At 36.9% G+C, this 18,369-nt stretch overlaps 1 long non-coding RNA gene across 1 annotated transcript in view; it reads left to right on the forward strand.

The window, feature by feature from the left end:
• Window positions 1-18,369, forward strand: part of LOC102120384 (uncharacterized) — a 78,417-nt gene that overhangs the window by 48,253 nt on the left and 11,795 nt on the right. The window lies entirely within an intron of this gene.

Consider the following 18,369-nt stretch of genomic DNA (forward strand, 5'->3'; position numbering starts at 1 on the left):
TAGAATTTACTTAAATTATATGCATTGATACCAAAGTTAATTTGAGCTACATTTTACTAAAGTAATTTTTGTGGCTTTTGTGAAGCAGTTTACATTAGTATATGATTTACACTAGACAAAAATGGGTGAATGTCAAAAGGGAAAGGGTTAGAAAGGGGGAAGATCACTTTGTACTAGTTTCAAGTATCAAAAGCCAGAAGTGATTTCTGTAAAAACAAAATAATAATAATTATGCTCTTATAGCATAATAACAAATAGTATTATTAAAAAAACCAATTATCACTAATTGAGGGATTAGTATGTGGCAGGCGCTGCTGTTAAGTGCTTTACTTGTGTTAAGTCATTTAGTGCTCCTGACAACTTTCTTTTAGGTAGGTTCCATTTGTAGTTCCTTTTAAAGATGAGAAAACAGGCGTAGAGATTGAGTCCTACGTATATACATGAGGTTATAAGTCATATATAAGATGTTACAGCTAATGAGGGACAGGGCCAGATATTGAATCCCCTACAGTCTAGTTCCATTTATCACAAGTTTCATTTGGTGTAAAGAATCAATTAAAAATATATAAAATTGTTGTAGCTGAATTATTAAAGCTTGAATAACATGAAAAGCTCACTTATTAAATTTTAGAAGAGAATAAAATTGAAATAATGTATTTTAGAGTCCTAGATATAGTAAAGTAAAAATAACTCAAATATCTTTATTGAGACTTTTTTTCTATTTAGAAAATTTATTCTTCTATATAAGAATAAAAACAAAATATTGGCTAAATATTTTACTTCAAAACACTTTTTGGAGAAAGGCTTCTTGTTTTCATAATTCTTGCAACCTGTTATTAATTTTATTTTATCAAGCTCTAAAAACGACAAGAACTTCTTGTGTTTTATTTTGTAGCCCAGTGTGTGGTAAGGTCAAGACATAAACTTAGGGACTATTTAGAATTATATGGGAAAGTTTAGATGCTTGATAAAATCCAGAAACAGAAAGTAGGTGTCACAGTGCAGATATTTCACGATACACAGAAATATGTGCTCTATTAATTGCCTGGCAGTGTAATTGCCATATTTTAATTCACTAAATTAAAATTAGTAAATATTAAACTTAAAATGAAAGGTTATTGTGAAAGCAACTTACGGTATCTTGTTTAGAAGTTTCTCTTTATTAAACATGCTTGAAAACAGTACCTATGTCTATTTTTCATGGTCTGACTATAAACTCCAATTTAGTCACATAATTAAATTGTCAAATGAATTCCTTAAGTTGGGTTTTGAGAGACAGTGAGTGAGAATAAACATGATGGGAAAGGTAGAAATTTACTGTAATTATTGGTCTGATTAAAATAATTATATCTCACATTTGTACTTGAAGTGTTTCACATCTGATGCAACTTTTTTTTTCATCATAATAGCTCTAAGAAGCACTTAGGAAGCTGATATGATCTATGTTTTGCTGAAAAGGAAAATGAAGTTATGAAGAAATGAACTGAATTAAGGACAGGCAGGTATTTAGAATAAGAAGCAGAACTAGACCTCAGACTTCCACTCCTTTCCAGAGACTTTCCAAATGACTGCACCTTTCAAAGGTGATTGACAAGTTCTTAAAATGTTCAAATTAGATATTTTAATGTACATATTTATACCATAAGTCTGTTTCAAACTAGGAGAATTGATTCATTCCATAATAAGCTATCTATTTACTACAGACCATCTTTGTTACAGATATTCTATAGGGGAAATTGAGCTGTCTCGGTTACATACATGTCATTTAAAATCAGCAGTCATATGAAACAAAGCAATGGCTATCAGTTAAATAAAAGAGTAACAAAACAAAGGAATTTTACAAATACAATTTAAATGATTTTTTCAAGCTTTCGTTATCATGTGTCAAGTTGTATTCCTAAGATAAAATTAATTATTATTAATTTATAGGGGATCAAAAGGGTTATTCTCTGTTTTTAACAAGTTGTTTATCTTGTGTGTATGTGTGTGGCATAAGTACAAAAATTTATAACCTTCTCATAGTAATCATACAAACTAGATGACCCACAAAAAAATTCTCTTTCATGGTATGCAAATACAAATTTGTGCCTTATTTTGAGGTATGCTTTTGTTCGTTTCTATTATTTGTTATTAGGATTCTTTAGAAGTTGTGTTTTGTCTTTTAGTCCATAAATGGAAGATGGCAGTGGAAATCTTTTCTAGAGAAACTGCACTAGCAGGGACTGGAATGGGTAACTACACATATTTTTACAGTTACAACTCTAAGAATCCCTCCTTTTTCTCACCATCATCAGTTATAATACTCATTAGTTAGCCCTTCTGAGCTTGGCAATGTGTGCTAAGCTATATGGGTTATGCAGTACGCATAACCTGCTGCCTGTGAGCATGTTAATATCTTTAAGCATTTGTCAAGAATATACCTTATTTTGTAACATTTATTTCAAGTTTATCAACATTAAAACAGTCTTGACATTAATTATGGCAGTATATATTTGTGGATTCTGTGTAAGCTGAATTGTGAATTTAGGATGATGATCCCAGACAAAAAAAAAAAAAAAAACTTGGTAAAGTTCACTTTAGTTTTTCCTCTGCCCCACCTCCATCCCCATCCTATGTTCCAGTCTCCTCTACATTAGGATCCCATGTCCCCGCACGCCTCTCTTCCGTCCTAGTGCCCTCTAATGAGGTCTCATGTGTCCTGGGCTGTGCAGCCCTAGGCCCACTGGGCCCTTTCCGACAGTGCCCTTGCTTTCCCCACACTGCAACTGAAATGGACTTGCTTTGGATCTGATCATTAAGGGACCAGGCCTCTCAAGGCTTCAATTCAGTTTATGCAATGAACTAACTTTTCACTGCACCAGCTTCCATGTTTACGTATGGAGAGATTGAGGCTTAGAGAGGTGAAGTCGGGGATGGGAGAAGGCAGGAACCCTACTCTGACTCCTATGAGGAGAAATAGCATTTCCTAGAAATACTGGTGCCATGGGGAAAATTTCTGTTCTGTTTCCACTTGCCTCTTCCTCTCCCAATGATTAAAAATGAAGAGAGAAATAGAATGTTGGCTAAACTATAATTAAAATACAAAATAATATTACATTTTAAAATTAAAACAAGAACCACATTATAGAAAGAGCAGAGGCATATTCACTGTAAAGCTAGTGAAACTTAAGCTCCAGCCACCTCATTGGTGCGGTCCCCTTCCAAGTCCTTACCATTGTGCTCACACAGTCAAGATGCTTTTGTAAGTTTTCTAAGACATTTTATCTGCAGTTTTTAACAAAACTTCCATAACTTGTATTAGCTTCAGGCCTCACAAAACCCTGGATCCATTCTATTTATGGTTAATATTGAGTCTAGTTAACATAATTTTTAATGTTGAGGAAGTTACCAAACTTTTTAAAGTCTCAGTTTCTTTGTGTCTGAAACGAGAAGAATAATAATAATGCTTGCTCAGATGCATGTAGGTTTGTGGGGTTGTAAAAGAAAGACAGCAGGGAGAAGGGGACAAGAGGAAGGAAGAAGGATAGAAAGGGACGGGGAGAGAATGTGAAAGTATGTTTTGAGCTGCAAAGCAATATACATGAGCAAAATACAAAGTGATCTTAATGAGATATTTCTGCAGCATGTGACCTACTCCTCTCTTCTTAGCACATTTCCCATCGTTTTACTTTTTCATTGATGATTTAGGATTGCTCTGTTGAGCACATGAAATGGGTAGACTAATTCTCCCTTTAATGTCCATTATTCTACAGGTATTAGAAAAATAAACCCCCAACTTGTTTAAGTTTTTTGTGGGTTTTTGTGCTGTTGGTTGGTTGGTTTTTCAGTTTTTGACGTAGTTAAAAATAATCTAAATGATGCTGAATTTGAGAAGGAATTTGGGAACTCTGCGTACGAAGAATTATTTTCCAAATCCTGTTAAACATTTTCATGCTGGACCAAATTTTTCTTACTCTTTCTTCTAACAGAACATTCGCAGCACGTGGTCTGCTTTCCAGGGGGCAGGGTGGGACAGTCTGACACACTTTGATGTTACTGCATCACAAGAGTTACAGCTTTCTGGTTTCCAATATTTGTATCTTTGCTCAAAGCCCCGCCTCCTTCAGTAACCCAGTTCTACATTTCAGGTGGCAGCACCCCACTTCCAGGTACCAAATTCTATCTAAGTCAAAGTTCTTGGTCTCAAACAGCATTCTAATTAATTTAACCTGAAAGGGGTTTATTGGAAGTTATTAGGTGGCTCACAGAATTTTGGGAGAGCCGTATCAACCATTTTGGACACTTCGGTCAAAACAAAAACTGAAAATACCAAGGGTTCTAGGGAGCTACTGCTGCCCTCGGCAGGTAGGACACAGCATGCCAGAGAGTCCACCTCAGTTTTCTCAGAAGAACCACGTGGCTCCGCCTCCATGCTCTCCAGAAGACACAAATTCTGTCTCGATGCTTGTTTCTCATCCGAGTCCTGGGCAGACACCTCTGTTTGTCAGAAGCTTCGGCCGTATGCCTGCACTCTAGCTACGGGAAGATGGGGAAATGTTTTCAGTTCCCAGCCCCTGGAGTACAGTAAGGCAAGCAACAGAGGAGTTGAGTGCAGAGTGAGCCAGCCTACAGCCACAGTGTCTTGCTTCCTTACAGTTCACTGTGGGACTTGGGGCAAGATACTTAACCTCTCTAACTAATCCATGTTCCTAATACGTAACATGAGGATTTGGACCCCATGAATTCCAAGAGTTCTTACAGTAATACAATTCTGGGTCTGTACTAGTTAGAATTCTGGCTTCTAGTGATGGAATCCTTACATGACCTTGTGAAATTAAGTAAGTAGAATTTATTGGCTCTCCTAACCTCACTGTGGAAGATCAGGGGTGAAGCTGGCTTTGGGGGGTCTGGCCCATCTGGCCTGTCTCCCCTCTCTGCTTTCTCTGTGTGTGAACTATAAAAACCAGCTTGTCCTTGAAGCTGGAGAAGCAGCCTCTTATGGTACCAAGGTTCATATCCAAATAGCTCTGAGGTCAGAAAGGAAAAGAGCTCCTCTTTCTCTGAATCAGTTTCTAAGGTTCAGAAGGATGCTTAGCTAAGCTTGGTTTGTGTGCCCAGTCCTGTGGTCAGGGAGTGGAGTTTTTAACTAGAGAAAGGCAGGCAACCAGAGAAGTGTTTTGAGGCAGTCAGCCACCCCAGTCTGTGACCAATGCAGATTCCAAAACGTAGTGTGCCACAATATGTAATGTGGGGTTTATTAATTTGTTTTCAGGCCCTTATTATCTATAATAATGTTGTGTGGGGCTTAATGGGCAATAAGACATCATTGCAACCTACATTCAGGGAGCTTAAATCGAATTCTATAGATAAAAGCAAACACAGTATGGAGTCTTATCTGCAAATAAACTATATAATAATATTTTTAGGAAATGATCTGGATCCTACAGCAGATGAATATGGAACTTGAAGGAAGAGACTAGCTTATTTTTTTTTTGCCAAAGATTTTGCCCCAAGTCATATACCTAAGCCAACTCATATTTGACTTAAAAGATCACAGGTAAAATCTAAAATTGATTTTTTTTCCTTGAACTTTTTGCTTTTTTATCTATTTTTTTTTGGATGTTGACTGTGTTGGTATTTAGAGACTTTTCCTTTGACAAGTTACGTATTGTACTGGAATATGTTTTGCTTTAGCAATAAATATGACAATATAGCCTTTTGATCTTATGCTTTATCAACATAGCTTATATAACAGGAAAAAAAATATATTTCCTCCTTGAAATCAAAAAAATAGTTAGCTCACGCTAAAATTTATCTGTACTTTAGTAGCATTTTGCACACTAAGTTATACTTTGTTGGCAATTAGATTGTTGAAAATGTGTGAAAAGTTTCAGCTGATGAAAGTTTCAGCCTTTGGTTCATCATACAAATGTGCTTCTTAGTTTAATAATCTGAAGCACATGCATATTAAGTAGAGAAAACGAATTGCAGTAAATCCTGGAAATAAGCTGGATGTTTCAATAATGTCACATTGTTTTTTTCTGAATTTACTTGTAACACTGTTACATAAGGGTTTTATTTTTACATTGTTTTAAGTCTTGTTGGCCTCTGCTTCTCTGATGATTATTAATACTTATATGATTTAGATTTTACATTTATATGTCATGTCAAGGCTCTTGAGTGCATTTTATACATTTTTCTACTTGAACAATGTCTATAGATGTAGTGAAATATACGTATTCTGTATAGTTATTCTTTCTAGAAATTTGTATTGCAATAGGAAATAACTAATTTATATACCTCAGGGATAATGGAGAATCACTTTTTGCTTTTAAACATTCCAGTAAGTGGAACATAACTTTTAATGAGACCAAAGTCATTTTAATGACTATGTTTTCCAGCATTTTTGTTTCTTTTTCATTTTACAGTAAGTGGTTCTTAAATATAAATGGAAATCTTTCATATTCCATGAAGTTGATCAGCAACCTTTGATGAGTGCCAATCTTATATAGACAGTTGTAGGCTTGGTGCAAATAAAATTAAAAGCCTAGCATTATAATCCAATTGGAAAGTCTATTGGAAGAGACTGGTTACTAAAGATGAAAAGTATCCTTGTGGAACAAAACAGAAACATTGATAGTGGGAGTCTAATATGTTATAGCAATACACAGCAGAAGCATCCATTGCAGCCTCGGGTACCAGGGAAGTAATGCTTAAACTGAGAATGGAAAGATTATTAGTAATGATGCTGAGCCTTGTGGAAAGAATCATAGTTAGAGGAAATAACATGTATGAAAGCCCAGAGGTGAAAGAGAGGTTGGCAGCTATGGAGAAACTAAAATAAGTTCACTTCAGCTGCAGCAGAGAGATGGGGTCAAGCAAGAGAGAGGTGTTAGGGAACTGATAACGGAAAAAGCCTGACCTGGGATGAGATTAGTGGCACTAAGCGAAATGTGCAGATTCAAGAGGAGGACCTACTGATTAACAGGTTTCAAGAAACAAGGAAGAGGAAGGGGCATCAAGGATTTTTCCAGACACCTTGGGCACATGGGTGGTTGTGGTGTCATGCATGGAGAAAGACAGCACGGGAGAAGAAGCAGATTTGGGGGTAGTCTTTGGGACGTTTCAGGATGTCCAGTGGGGAGCTGCTTTGGTGATAAAGACTGAGGAGACACCAGCATAAAAATATTAATTTCATACCAATACCCAAAGGGTTTGCAAAATAAGAGGAGGCTTAGGAAGGATCTGCCAGAAAGGAGAAGAAAAACAAAGAATGCTTTTAAACATTCAAGGAAGGAAAGTCTTTCAAATTGGACTGAATGATCATCATGCCAAATGCTACAAAGAGGTCAAATAAGATAAGAACAAAACAGTTCCCATTGGATTTTGCATTGAGGATGTTGCTGGTGACCGCTTAACAGTTTCAGTCAAGTGGTCAGGGGTGAATCCAGATGCAGCGGGTTGAGAAATGAATGGGAAATAAGGAATTGGAGATAGTGAATGTAGACAGTTCTTGTAAGAAGAATGTTAATGAAAGGGAGATAAAGATAAGGCTGTAGCTGGAGGAAGATGGGAAGCCAAGGGACGGTTTCATTTTTGTTTAATATGAGAGAGACCTGAGTGTGTTTAAGCACTGGTAATGTGAAATAACTGGAGGAGAGGGGAAGGCTGAAGATACTGAGGGGCTGGGGGAGGGTTGCAATCAATAGAAGGGGGCCTCTGAGAAGGTGGAGAATGATGGGATCCACAGTCCCATCTAAGGGTGCTCTCTTCAATTGTAAAGGGAGGAAAGAGTGAGATCAGTAGCAGTTAGGAGTGCTTTCACTTGCAAATAACAGAAAACCCAGCTACCAATAGTACCTCACTCAAGCAGATATTCATTTTCCTTGTATGACAAGCAATTTAGGGTAAGCAGTTGCTGACATTGCTTCTGCAAGTTGATGTCAGCACTAAGGGGTTGACATCACTGCATTTGCCTTCATCTTTTCCTTTCAAACTGTGCTTAAGGCAGGAAAAGGGGGGAAGGGATGGTATTGGCTACACTTGGTCATTTAATCAGGAAAGTGTTTCCAGAGGCCTCCGGGAGACTTGTGCTTGCAGCTCATTGGCCAGTACTGTGTCCCATGGCCACTCATAACTACAAGGGGGACTGGGAAAGATTTTTTTTTTTTACCCTTGTAGTAGGAGAAGGCAAGAGAGTTAAGATTTGGGAATGACAGATTAGTTAAATGGCAGCATCTACCACAGAGCAAGTGCAGATAATTTGTAAATTTGGTAGCATGCAGGTGAAGGACTTCCCATCTGATATTTCTGTTGTTTCTGAAATTGGAAATAAGATAATCTGTGAAGTCAGGAATAGAACTTTTGGGAGTGGTGAAAATAGGAAATGCCCTCTTTGGAGAACTTGAAAAACTGGGGACTGATGAAACAGTGATTTCTAAACTACACTGAGATTTCATTCGTGATTAGAGATTGATCGGGCACATGCCTAGAGAATTATGTGACTTATCAAAGAGTGAAGACCAGACAGTGAGAATCTTATTCTTCATTTATATTATAATTCTTGTGAATATAAGAATCTTATTCTTCATTTATATTATACTTCTTGTAAATATAAAACATCCTACTGAATGCTTTTGATTTTGAACTGTTTGTATAAAATTCATACTGTAATTTTTAAAAAATGTGTTTATGCTGTATAAATCATTACCTACTTGTTTTGTTATAGGTATGTCTCTTATAAATTTACATATATATTTATGTGGATTTTTTCCCCACAGCTTTTTATTTTGAAAACTTTCAAATATATAGAAAACTTGAAAAAGTAGTACAGTGAACAACCCCCATGCCATCCACTGACTTCCACTAATTAACACTTCCTCACATTTTCCTTCCCCTCTTCTTTCTTTTTCTTTCTTTTACACACATCACACACTTTTTTTGAACCATCTAAAACTTTAAGTTGTAGACAATAAGACACCTCAGCCCTACATACTTCTGCATTCATCTGGCAAGAATGAGAACATTCTTCTATGTAACCACAATGCAAGAATTGCACCTAATCAGAATGAACACTAATATAATTCCTAAACTTCAGTGTGTTTAAGTTTTCCACTTGTCTTTAAATTGTCTTTTGGCGCAAAGAGTCTGAAGCAGAATACTTCTTTCTTTTTTTTCTTTTTTTTTTTTTGAGACAGAGTCGTCACCCAGGCTGGAGTGCAGTGGCACGACCTCGGCTCACTGAAACGTCTGCCTCCTGGATTCAAGCGATTCTCTTGCTTCAGCCTACCCAGTAGCTGGGACTACAGGTGCACACCACCACACCTGGCTAATTTTTGTATTTTTAGTACAGATGGGGTTTCACCACATTGGGGAGGCTAGTCTTGTACTCCTGACCTCAAGTGATTCACCCGACTCAGCCTCCCACAGTGCTGGGATTACAGGCATGAGCCACCACGCTCAGCTAAAGAAGAATATTTGAAAACTACATTTCTTTTTTTATAAATTAATCTAACAGGTTTGGAAGTGCCCTTTAGCAGTAGACATAATGTTGAAATTTCATTTCCATTTGTCAAGGCTTTTCCAGTCTTTCTAGATTTTCATTTTAGATGCACACACTAACAGTATCTGCCTGTGGATATATAACTGAAACCTATATTGGCTTTTCTCTTCAGCAGTATCCTCTTACTTCCCAATTTGATGACCAACCTTTGCATCCTCCACTTTGACTGTGGCTGAGTACTGTGTGATAGATAAAAGATATCTATATTAACTCTTCTGCAAACCAGTTAAAGCCTCTATTTGAGTAACTATTATAAACTGTTGCTTTCATTTTAAAATGGTAAATTTAACTACTTTTTATCCAAGTGGATAAAGTAGCTGTTTTATGGGCATATTAGAACTATTAATTAATAAAATAGAACCCAGTGACTGAGATGGAGGTATTTCATATGAAAATTAAATTTACTTTATATGAAATTGAAAATGCTGGTGATTAATGTTCCCTGGATGCAGGATACAGTAGGAAACACTGGGTTTTTCCAAATACAGACATGACTCCTTATCAAGGAACTGGACTTCTAAAACAACATTAAAACAAACATGTAAATAAAAGACTTGATAAAGAAATGGAGCATGTACACAGAGATTATTTGCCAAATACAGGAATAAGATCGAAGATATTTAAACAGGCGCAAATTTCTTGATGATTTATTTGTCTCTTTTAAATTTTCATACAGATTTAATCTGTAAATAAATTAAAATAGGATGACTGTGATTTGGGTAAATTTACAAGCATTTTCAAAATCGTGCAAAAGTATAAAAAGTTGTCAGATGGGGTGGTGTTTGTTCCTGTTGGACTGCTTTGGTGTATGCTGTATTCTACAGGACTGGCCACAAGCTTTTGGCCTCTGCAGGTCCCATTAAACTTGAAACTTTTATGTTCACACTCAGCTCCTCGCAGCATCAGCCACAGGAGCCCAAGGTGCACACACTCTCCTAATATGCACCCCGGTTGTTAACAATGAACTTCTCTGCTCCCAGTGGACTAGTCAGTTTCCAGTGTTTGAATTATTTATAATTTAAAAACTAAAGACATAAAACTACACTGAAACAGACATGTCTCATCATCTTTTCTCAGGGCCTTTTGATGATAAATGCACGCATATGAACTTAGGTTGAAAGATAATTTAGATTGCCAGCCAACTGTGGCCAGCACCTGAGCAGCCAAATCTGATTGAATAAAAACATGACTGCACTGATGGGACCTTATTTTAATTTATGACCATGAATCTATGGCCTTTATGGGTCTGACTCTGTAGCTCAAATCCATTCACTCACCTGCAGGACTAGATCACTGTTTCTTATCTCCTTTCTGTCCCCCTTCACACACTCCCAACTGGTGGTTTTGCATCATATTTCACTAAGAAAATGAAAACAACAGAAGATAATGTCTTCCTTCTCCCATCATCATCGTATCTACAAACTTATCTGGATCTACATCCGTGTAACTGCTTTCCTCTTTAAGCCCACATTTCTCCATTTTCTTTATCTTCACTGACCCGGAGATGAAATTTAGCATTTCTTGCAATTGTCAACCTAGATAGTCAAACCATAGGAATATTAGCTGTAGCTGTGACTGTATCTCCAATTTAAAAATCTACAGATATTTGCATCTCATATCACTTCTTACAGATATCTTGAAATAAGTATGGGTGTGACTGCTTTGAAGTAACTGTAGTTACTATGCTCACTGATTTATCTCATTATTTAATGTGTTAATTAAAGGTATGTATTTTACTATAGGGTAACTTTTAAAATATTTTGATGACATATTTTGTTATAATTTGTTTCCTTTTATACCAATTCTAGATACACCAAAAATATAAAAATGTTTTATTTTATGCATTAAAAATATTATTCAGGTCGGGTGCAGTGGCTCATGCCTGTAATCCTAGCACTTTGGGAGGCCGAGGGGGGTGGATCACGAGGTCAGGAGATCAAGACCATCCTGGCTAACACGGCGAAACCCCATCTCTACTAAAAACAAACAAACAAATAATCAACAACAACAAAAAACAATTAGCCAGGCGTGGTGGCGGCCACCTGTAGTCCCAGCTACTCAGGAGGCTGAGGCAGGAGGATGGCGTGAACAAGGGAGGCAGAGCTTGCAGTGAGCCAAGATCACGCCAGCCTGGGTGACACAGTGAGACTCCATCTCAAAAAAAAAAAATATTCAGAGAAGGAATCTGAGGGTTTTAACAGACTTTCAAAGGGATTCATGAAAGTCTGTGCCTCCTTGAAGTATATTTTCTGCCACAACCTCCCTTTTCAGCTTCTAAATTCATGTAGGCAACTGCCTACTCAACATTTCCTCTTGGATATCTAGTACCTCAAATCCACCATGTCCAAAATCAAGCTCTCCATTCTTACCTACTCCCAAAACTTGTGCCTCTTACAGTCTTCCCCCCTCAGTAACAGGTGATTCCATTCTTCTAGTTGCTCAGACCAAAACCCATGGAATCATCCCTGACTCTTCTCTTTCACAAGCCACATCTGATCCAGTGGCAATTTTGTTGGCTTTATCTTCAAAGTCAGTTCCACAGTATCCATACTGGTTCATTTGTTCAATAATCTTCTGACAGCACCCACTGCTTCCAGTACTGCCTACCCTGCCCCCCAACACACGTACACACACCACACACATAATTGTGCTAAACCTCAGTCTAAATCCCTCTCCTCTCTTGCCTGGATTGCTCCAAAACTTTTGATCTTCCTACAGTCACTATCTTTGCGACATCCTGCAGCCTGTCTCCACACAGTGTCCAGAGTGACCTCGTGGTGGTGTCCCACTGCCATTAGAGCAGAAAACAAACTTCTTCCATGGCCACAGAGCCCTCCTCAGAGGGACCATGCCCATCTCACTGAGTTCACCTGCCACCTCTCACCCCTAATAAACTGCCTTCTTGCTATTTGAACATGCAAGCCCAGGTTTCTTGTTCTTGCTGCTGCCTCTTCTCCCTGGAAAGCGCTGTTCTGACATCTCATGATTGGGTATCAGCTCAGATGCAACCTCCCCAGAGAGGCCAGCATCCATCACCACAACTACAATAGTGCCTCCCCTAGTCACTCTCTGTCCTATTACCCTTCTTATTTTAGTCTGTAATTTACTACTTACTTGTTCATGTGTTTATTTCTTTCATTTAAAGTGTAAGTTCTCAGAGGGTAAGTTATTGTTGTAATCACTACTGGCTTTCCAGCACTAAGAATGATCCTGGCTCATAGTAGGTGCTCAATGCATTTATGGTCAATGGATGGATGAATTAACTAGGTGCCAACGATGGCAAAAATACTATACAGAAGAATGTATCTCTTAGACGGGCTAAAGCTCGTTTAAAGGGAACTAAATGGGTATATTCAAATACTGTTCCTCATTTGTCATGATTTTAATGCATAATTCTAAGCCCTTACTTTTTATATGATGGCTAACCCTTATAATAAAATAATTATGTTCAATTTACTATCCTGATGAATATTAGCTAATTTTCTTTATGGTCAGAATTAAAAATTTAGAAAAAATCTCCAGGTAAATCAGGGATACATATTGGAAGACAAAAGATATTATTTTGTAATTAAACAATAAACTGAGAGAATGAGCTTCAAAAATAAATAACATATCTTTATTTTAAAGACCAAAAATTTAACAAAAATTGAAATAATCTTTACAGTATAGGTTCTAGAATGAACGATGAAGAAGTATCTATGCTGTCCTATTTTAGATACATAGACAATTGAATTGATGCTGTGTACATACAAGAGGTTAGTCTTAGATATACATGTGTCATTATAATCAGTGCCAAATATGTAAAGGCTTGTATGTTTGGCTGTTTATAATACTTTAAATACTAATTTGTGTTTTTAATTTTCTTCTGTGTACTTTGTTTGTGAACAATCATAATATTCCATGTGACCTAGATAACAGGAGTATGCACTAGTGACTTTGTTGGGAGTTTAAGCAGAGTTCAGTAGCTATAAAGGATTTCACTAATAGGAAAAGAATAAGACAAACTCGCTGCTGACCTTTGTTTCACATTAAAATGACCGAAGTTTAACACCAACATGACAGCTGGTTAAAACAGCTTGAGATTTCAAAGTGCTTGAGTATATATAAATATTATGACTGATCCCATAAGTGTGTTGGAAGACACTTTAAGAAAGGTCCTTGGTTTAACAGTTTTCTGCATTCTCCCATTTTGGTTGAAGGGAAGTATCACTCAAAAAAAGCTTTTGTCTTCTGAATTTAGATAAATAGAATAATTTAAAACATGTAGCTGAACTCAACAGAACCAAAATTGAAGGCTAATACTATGGACGGAAATTACTACTTTGTGGAGAGTGCTAAGCTTCAGATTCCTGTAGTTTGATAATATGATAGATACTTCTGTAGATTAACTTTAGGTAATGAGATGCCAATAGTATACGTATTCTCTGTCTCTCTCTCTCTCTCTCTATATATATAGAATGCATCATTAAAATGTGTTTTTGCCGCTTCCTTTTCTGCAACAGAACATGTTAGGACAAGGCAGTTTCTCAGGGATCAAAGGTACACATGGTCAACTCATTCCTGCACTTTGGTCTCACAGTCTTTCAAAAGGGGCGTTCCTATCAAGCCTCAACTCTAAAATTATCTCAGCTTTACTACTGAAATTTAAATCAAGTTACTTTTTATCATAAACATTTTATAATAGTTACTTACAGTTTTCAGTTTTCCATGGGCAAGGAAAACTTGGGATGACAGAATAGAAAGAATAGGAAGCAAGAGTGATATACAGAAGTCTGAATGGTGTAATTTGTTGTTAGAATAAATTAAGATTATCAGCAGGGTTGAGTTCAAGCAGAAGCTTTCCCATGAGGCATGTAACATTTCTAAAAGGGATTAACATCAATTGGTGAAGAATTAATTCAGACAGTGGAGGTTGGCTAGGGTCATGTAATCAGGGAGTGAGTGCAGATTTGAGGGTGGAGGCCGCACAGCAGGCAAAAGGCTGGGCCAGCTTCCCACAGGCAGGTGAATGGAATAAGAGGGAGACAGTATGTGTGGAAGAAGCTGGGAGGAATGATTTTCTTTATGTGTTTACTTTCTAAGCTTTTAAAAGGCATGCACATAGCACAGATTCAAAGAGACAACAGAAAATCGAATGAGAATTAAGTCAGCTTTCCACCCCAACTCCCAGTCACTGATTCCCCTCCCAAGGGTCAACACTGTCTTGCAAATCCTTCCAGAGGTACTCTATGCATGGGCAAGCATTTACGTACAGTTCTTCCTTTTTTTTTAACCAAAAAGTAGCATTCTATACAATGCCTCCACTTTTTACACAGGTGGCTAGCAAGGCATACCATTCTACACTGTGCGTTCCTAACCAAATAGAGTATAGACTTCATTCCTCTTAATTTCCCTTTTAACAGCCACATTATATGCAGATGTACCTGTCTCCAGCTGATGGACATTTAAGTTATTTGGTCCAGGACAGAGAACTTGGAGGTTGTAGGACAGAAATAAGAGGGAGATAATTTTTAATGTATACTATTTTCCTGACTTTGATCATGTATATGTAGTTTGTATATTCAAGGGCAAAAAAATTTAAAGAGTCAAAATATAGTCACATGGCCCCTTTGCTTAACATCTGTCTGTGAATTTTTTTACTGTGAGGATAAACCCAGTCCAGGCCTACACGGTCTGCTTGGGCAGGCCTGTCTGTCTCCCCAGAGCCTTTTGGGGACTCTGTCCTGGTCCCCACACTCCAGGCCATCTTTCAGTTCTTCTAAGATGGTCTCTTTTTCACCTCAGCAGTGAGAAAGCTCATGCACCTTTGCATTCTCCCTGCTCCCTGAACCGCTTATTTCCTTTACTTAGTCTCTTCTTGGTCTGCAGAGAAAAGTTCTCCAATCTAAATTGGGTCCCCTTATTAGTCTCTGTCATAGAAGGATGAAATTATTTATTTTTATGTCTGGATTTTAGTCTTTGCTGTGGGTACCACTTTTTACTTCATCATTCTGGGGTAGTGGGAGAAACATTTTGTTGAGATTCAAGAAATCTGAATTCTGATCTTACCACTGCATGACTGCAGCCTTCAGCAAATCACTTAACTTCCCTCGGCTTCAATTTTCTTACCTGTAAAATGAGGAAAACAGACTGGTTGATTTCTAAGGCCCTATAATTTGTGGTATTAGAACACAGTGAATATATAGTATAAAGTGAAATACATATAAATGTTGAATGCTAGTATACTCTTTATATAACATGGAATGCACTTAAATATTGAATGCTTATATAAGTATTTTACATTACAAATGAATGTTTAATTTCTCTTTTCAGATTTAAATAAGTTTATGATTATTCCTCAGATAATAGTTTCTTAATTTCTCCCCTAACTTTTACAAATGTGTCAAATCCACAGATACCGAGACAACATTCAAAGATAAACTTAATATGCAGACTAGTATATTCTAATATGCCAAACCCTAATTTTCTTATAATTCCCTCTTTGCAATATTTTTATAAGGCATTTATAATTTTTGATTATTATGGATCTATATTAGTTGTATGTATTGATGGGGTACATGTGATATTTTGATACAAGCATATAACGTAATAATAAAATCAGTGTAATTAGGATATTCATCACCACAAGAATTTATTTGTGTTAAGAATACTTCAATTCCATTCTTTAGTTATTTTTACATATGCATTAAATTATTATTAACTATAGTTGCACTATTGTGCTACTGAACAGTAGATCTTATTCATTCTATCTAACTGTATTTTTGAACCCTCTAACCAACCCCTCTTTATCCCCTGCCTCCCAACTACACTTCCCAGGCTCTGGTAACTATTATTCTACTCTCTCTCTCTCTGAGTTCAATATTTTTTAGCTCCCACATGAGTGAGAACATGCGATGTTTGTCTTTCAATGCCTGGCTTGTTTCACTTAACATAATGTCGTCTGGTTTCATCCCTGTTGCTACAAATGACAGAATTTTATTATTTTTTATGGCTGAATAGTATCCCATTGTCTTCTTCCATTCAGCTGCTTATGGACACCTCGGTTGATTCCATATCTTGGCTATTGTGAATAGTGCTGCAGTAAACATGGGTATGTAGCTATTGCTTTGATATTCTGATTTCCTATCTTTTGGATATGTACTTAGCAGTGGGATTGCAGGATCATATGGTAATTCTATTTCAAGATTTTTGAGGAACCTCCAAGCTATTCTTCATAGTGGCTCCTCCAATTTACCTTCCTACCAGCACTGTATGAGGGTTAAGGCATTCTTTCTCTCTAGAGTCTATAATTCGAGTTATTAGCTCATACAGTTATTTCTCATTCTTTTTTTTATTATTATTAAATTCTAGAACCACTAGAGGGTGTATATGTTCAGAGAGAACAAAAAGTTCATTTTTTTCTACTCTCGACATAAAGAGCTCATGTGAAAATGTTCTGTTTGAGGAAAAGACTACAAATATCTGATTGCATTTTGGTTTTTGGAGCAAGGGGAAATTCTCATCAAAAAAGCAACCAAAAAAAAAAAAAAAGACTGTCTTCAACACATTTTAAGATTTTTGTTGTCTGTTAAAATAGTTAATTCTACAAAGGGAATACTTAAATTGAAAGAATGTATCCAATAAATACTATTCAGTTCTGTAAATGTGATGAAAATTGTCTGTCTTCTTAGCTCTTTCAGCTTTCTCAGCTCTAACAATAATTTGCTCATATTCCATAAGAATTTTTAATTGTAAAAGTATTCCTTCCTTTACTGATTCCTACTGAAAAATTCTGGACACTGTTTTAACTTGTATTTTTTGAAGAGCTAATAGTGCCTTATGTTAGAAAATTAACCCTCTGTTATAATGGACTGCGCTGGGGTTATATTATAATAACTTAGCAAACTATTTTACTGTAAGAAGGAAATTGCTTTGTCTATTCTTTTTTCTTCAGCTCTTGGTCTGACAGCAGCTGTTGAAGGGTGTCCAAAAGTGTTTCTGATGATAAGCTAAAGTCAGTCTTTCACATGTAAGTCTTTCCCCTTAGACAGTGGCTGAGTAAAGGTGAGAGGAGGCAGGTGTAGGGGTCGGAGGCCTGTCCTTCCGGCACATCTTGTTTATTAACTCTCCTGAGCTCACTGGGGGTTCTATTTTTTTTTTTTTTTTTAAGAGGCAGGGTCTTGCTATATTGCCCAGGCTGGAGTGCAGTGACTGCTCGCAGATGCAGTCATTGCACAACTACAGCCTCAAATTCCTGGGCTCAAGAGATCCTGCCACCTCTGCTTCCTGAGTAGCTGGGACTACAGGCACGCATGACCACACTTGGTTTTCTGTCGTGATTCTTGAATGTTAAGCTTGACTTATCTGAGAATCATCTGTATTGATCCTGGATAAATCGACAGGTTAATTGGTCCCTGGGGTTAAAGTTCTCATGAGATAAGTGGCTTTTCTAGCAAATAACATAATAGAGCTGAGCTAATCTATTTTTCCAATCACTAATGTACAAGTAGGAAAATCTGATTCAATGACAACTAAAGGAGGCTTATTTAACATCACATAAAATTAGAGAAAGTTGATCAACTCACTTAGGTGAGTATTTCTTCTACCAGGATCCCTAGTTCAGACAGTTTCTCTGGGTGGTTCTTTTCGTTTCTAGAAAGTGAAGAAAACTCTTATACTTAAGTGAACTTTTCTTGCTGCTTTGTGTTCTATCCTTTTGAGATAAGATATGATATGTTTAGATTTCTGGATTCCAGTATGTATTGGTGTCTATTTAGTCAGGAATACATGGATTCTCTTTCTGTCTAAAAGTCATATTAGTCAGAAAATGGCCTCAAAAGAGTTGTCTA

The sequence above is a fragment of the Macaca fascicularis genome, chromosome 5 (genome assembly GCF_037993035.2).
Source record: "Macaca fascicularis isolate 582-1 chromosome 5, T2T-MFA8v1.1".
Lineage (NCBI taxonomy): Eukaryota > Metazoa > Chordata > Mammalia > Primates > Cercopithecidae > Macaca > Macaca fascicularis.